Source organism: Ambystoma mexicanum, chromosome 4p (assembly GCF_040938575.1).
Source record: "Ambystoma mexicanum isolate Mex_15411 chromosome 4p, UKY_AmexF1_1, whole genome shotgun sequence".
NCBI lineage: Eukaryota > Metazoa > Chordata > Amphibia > Caudata > Ambystomatidae > Ambystoma > Ambystoma mexicanum.
The window spans coordinates 926,232,740-926,237,984 of record NC_090927.1 but is presented as its reverse complement, the minus strand read 5'-3'; positions in this window follow the sequence as shown (position 1 = coordinate 926,237,984).

Here is a 5,245-nt window from a genome sequence, read left to right as displayed (position 1 = left end):
ACAGAAAGGGAATTACTCCTACTTGGGATAGTCCAATACAACCTCCAATACCCATCCCACGGTAACATCCCAGTAATAGGACTTCCACTGCCCCCGCACACCCTTCTCTGACTATTACACCGTAACCAGCAGAATAGGAATAGGGAAGAACCTATAGTATTTTGCAGTACCTGAATATCTCTTGCCTGGCTCACCAAATTTCTCTTCTAATACATCAAATGGTCATTTTTAATGCAATGAAATGGAGTGCAATTAATTAACATGACAATAGCAAATAATTGATTGGTTAATTAGGAAAGAGGTGTTTATTTATTTATTCGAGGTTATGCTGGATTTGCGACATCATATATGCAGTAAAGTGAGAATACTCTGCTCATGACCAGCCTGATGCTACAGTATCTGTTTTCTCTTTCTCTTTGGCTCTCTTACTCCATATCGTTCCTTTCTTTTCTTGCTGGCTCTGTCCCTTGTTGACTTCTGGCTCTCTTGCCGCTTTCAACCCTTATGCTTCCCTCAGACACCTCCTACTCCTCTATTCCCCCCTTGTGTTCTTTTATGAGGATTTTATGAAGGTTTGTCACTGTTTTTCAATGATGTTCATGGCTTAAGCCAAACTGCTCAGAGGTTTCTTGTATAACGGGTGGATGGTCAATTTTAGAACAGACGTGGTACTTTATTTCGTATTTTCCTACCCAGGTTTTAGTACATTATAGTTTGTGCCAATACTTGAGAGATGATGATGAATTGGTTGTCTGACATCTGTTATTGTACATACTCTTCAATAAAAATTATTAAACATAAACATCTCTACCATGACACACTGACATCCAGGCATCAAAGAGTCTGTTGAGCGTGGCTCTGGCAGTTCTCCCAGAAGGTTTCTTGATGAAACTGTGACATAGACAATGTTGGTTGTTTGCATGACAATTGCCCAAGCTATTAAAAAGATTTCAGAGAGGGTCTAAGACTGACTCAAGGCTGAGGTTACAAACTGCTGGACCTTGGGGTGATTGGCTCTTCTCAGAGTGTCCTGCAGTGGTTCAATCCATACCTAGAACACTTCCATCAGTTCATCCAAATAGATACCTCCATATAACCCTCCTACTTGCAACCTGTGGAATCCCACAAGGACTCATCCTCTCACCCTTGATCTTCAACCTCCACATAGTGCCACTGGTAACGCTCATTGCCAGCCACAACATCAATATCTACCAATATGCAGATGATACTCAACTGTACCTAAAAATCTCTTCCAACAACAGAGACATTCAACAGCTCAAAACCTGCATCACTGTGATACAAAATTGGATGTCCAGCACATACCTCAAACTCAACTCCACAAAAGCCAAATGACTCCTCTCCCATAACACCAAACACATCCACGTCCAGGCCTGGCTATCTGCAATGAGCGTAGAGTGTCTCACCCCGTTGACAGCCATCTCTCCTTCAAAATGCAGAGAGCAAAGAAAATCCAGACAGCTTGGAACCAATCATATAGCTGAATGCGTGTGAGGCCGACACAAGCAACTGGGCACACGAACACGAGTGTTGTATGGACATTTAGGTAAGCAGAGACACAATCTCAAGTAAACATACACACATATTGTATTTATTCGTGCTAAGGGTTTTTCCCGCCCCCGCAAGCAGAGATGAGTTAACTAAAAGCACGTATTCCTACATAGATATACATCTATACCCAATCGTACTGCCTACGCCATTAAGGACAACACCACAAAGTATTCCCATAGCAACACCGAAATACAAATGAGAAGAACTAGAAGGTCGCTCTTCTTTGAAAGGTATGAATATGTCGACTTTAACAGCAGCGGGGGTGGGGGGGGGGAACGGAAGTATAGTGCTCACAATAGTAAAATCATATGTCTAACATATGGACTTGCCCTCAGCTTCAACAAAAACACATATCGTCCATTTGAATAGTACAGCACGAGTAACAAGACACAATAGAGCACAGCAGAAAACCGGTTAGTTAAGTTAATAAGTCCTAAATATATAGAAGGCGTTGTACAAACGAAAGAATAATTGGTCTCTCAGTGGGGCACATCGCTTATCCAGTGACTTGTCCCACTAAAGACCAAGTATGGAATCATAGTAATTTAAGTAATGTGGTGTTTTTATCCACAGAACTGGTTTATGAATTTCCCTTGACAAATTGAGGAGCTTGACGATCGGGCTCACTACAAGTTCCAAGGGTAGTGCCATGGAGTACACGGGTCTAATATATCCTTTTTGTAGCTGAAATGATAATATTTATTCTAAATACACAGTGAATATACCTAAATAGAATTATGGTTATTTTCTTATTCCCAGAATAAAACCACAAATCCTGATATCCTTTCCTGAAGAAGGGCGCGACAGCCCGAAATGCGAAGTAAAGGATAGGAGATGTTACTGAGATTCCTCAGCACAATCCAAGCATCCACAATAAACCCAATCAAGATATCAGGATGAACAATAGGCCTACTGCCAGTATTGTGATGTAGACTTGAATTTAATGTTAATAATATTGCCTTTAAATGGATGGGCAGAATTGTAATGTTAGTAATTGCTTTATGTGATTGTCATTATATTTTGCATTTAAAACTGAAACTTTATTTCTATGTTTTTTTTAACATTTATCTTTGAAAATATAAGACAGCTTTTTACAGAAAACTACAAGGCATGGTATGAATATTTAAATCTTTTACAATTGCATTGTTGAAAGTGTGCCCTTGTTTGCCCCTCGGTGCTTGCCGATGAACCTGCCTTCACACAATTTACCGGATCTGGTAGCGCAGATCTAACAAGGAGCACCTGGAAGTTAGTTATTCAACCTATCTAACCTCAAATTACCCTAATTACCGCTAAGAAACTGAGTGCACCTCAACAACCTGCTAACCTGCTGGCAGATAACCATGACCCAGCATGCAAAGAAAAATTATTTTTCCACACTAGAAAGATGATATCAGTTCAAGTTCATGCGCTGTGCAGGGTTTGAAATTGCCAGGAGCTGGGAATATTACAGTTCCTGTTTGTAGACTATAACAGCCTTATTATCTTTACACAAACCGCTACCACGAGCTACATTTCGCTCCCCATGTCAACATAGTGCCATACGTACATATGTGTATGACATTAGCTCTGGGTGTTTGGGAGGGTGTCTAAAGGAGTGCTAGGACACATTTACAAGACAATTGAAACATAATGGGCCGGGTACAATGGACAAAAGAAGATAGTTAGACTGTTATGTGAAAGTTAGATTTGTAAGTCGCAAGATACTAGTATACCCAGAATCTGCTTTTAGCTCAAACTCTACAATCCCTTTTTTCGATCCCTGTCTTTGGCCTAAATAATGAACCGGATACTTTTTAGATGCTTGTGAATCACATTGTCAAAGAGCTTCATGACCTTTGTGTTATGTATGTGGATGGCAGGGGGGCGTGGCTAAGCAGCCATGGAATAGGCTGTACTACCTGAGAGCTCCGTGATCCGACAAATTGATCCGGAGCAATGCGTGCATTTAAGCAGCGGATTGTAACTTCAAAATACATGGAAAAGCGTGTGAGCAGTCCAGGCACAGAGTGAGCGGGTCAGCGGAGTGCAAGAGACAAAGTAGCAAGAGTTGCGTGACTTTGTATCCCCAGCCGGCACAGCGCAATGGACGCCAAAATGGCGGTGGCCAGAACAAAGGATTCCTCGGCGGTATCAGATACGAGTGGTGAGCGGGTTGCTGGCCTGCAACCACTGCCTGAGCTGAAATCGGCTGACAGCCCAGAGGTGGCTTGAGGATAGCAGGTAGCCGTGCCCCGACGGGAGAATAGGAGCGTGCAGCCCCGCTGGAGCGAGAAGGCTGAAAACCCCCTCCCCTTGGAGAGTAACACAGGGAGCAGCGGGACTGCGGTGGTTGAGCACGACTCCTAGCGAGCAGCACTGGGGACCTAAGGAAGTCGGAGGCCCGGTGACGCATGGATCAGGTACTCTGCCGAGGCAATCGGCAGCGCAGCGGACCGGAGGTCCCTTACCCCATTGTAAATAGTGGGTGGTGCTAGAGCGCGGAGCAACCAGGAGCCAGCATACAGGACCGCCGCCGCAGGGATCTGAACGTATAGTGCGGACGGATCTCAGAAGGGTGGTCGGGCTCGCAGAAGGAGCCCCGAAATCCGAGCGTGGTGATGAACGCTCCATAACCAGCCAAGTGAACACAAAGGGACCACATGGCAACGATATAATATGGGCAGACCGGAAGGTATTAGACACTCTGTGACCCTGCGGGACGGCGCAAAAATACAGACGCCTACATGTGTAATGCATGGGAGAGGCGAAATAAAGGAGAAAGTGGACGGGAAGCAGCTGCCAGTCACCATTCTAGCATACAGATAAAGGGGAGATAACCCACGCATAGAGCCGTGGGAGGGCGAACAACATTATTAATATACAGCAGATATTAGCAAACCTCACAAGTAGGCAGCCCCGGGAAGCAGGGCACCCTAAGCAGAAATTTACATGGTGCAACACACGGAATGCACAAGAATAAGTTATAAGCATAACGCAATACAGTGTAAGCAAGGGGCCTGCACAGCCTGAACACCCTGAGGCACCCAAACCACGAAGCAAGGGGTGCAGGAGGAGCGTACCAACATGGGCTCAAATTCTATGGAACACGCAGACGTCGAGTGCCCTGCTAAGAGTCAGAGAGAGCATATTGGAAGAAATCACAACGGTAGAAGACGTGGGGGACACAACCCATTCGGCGTACATCACAATATAGACTAACGTTTACTGCAGCCCCCGGGACAACAACTTTAAGCACCAACTCTCCCTGTGACGCCACAGAAGAACCGGGAAGCATAACTTGTGCGCTACAGAGCAGCTGGAACTTGGTATATAGACAGGGTTGCGCAATGTCGGTGAGAGGGTCCAAGGCCAAGAGCAAGCAGCCCACAATGGACGCCTTTGCCAAGACGCAGCAGACTCCTACCGCTCCGGCACAAGGCGCGGGAGCAGCGTCCATGAAGGGTACCCCAGTAAAAGAGGACCACCTGATCCTTGCAGCCATCACAGAGCTGAACGCCTCATGGGGGACAGCAATGGCGGACCTAAGAACTGCCCTAGAAACCAAAATAGATGCTGTAGGAATAGAAGTCACCCTGCTGTGACAAGACGTTCGATCGCTGGCTGAAAGAATGAGTGGTCTAGAGAGTGCAGTGAAAACCAACACAGAAACCAGTGCAAGCAATGCAAAGGAAGT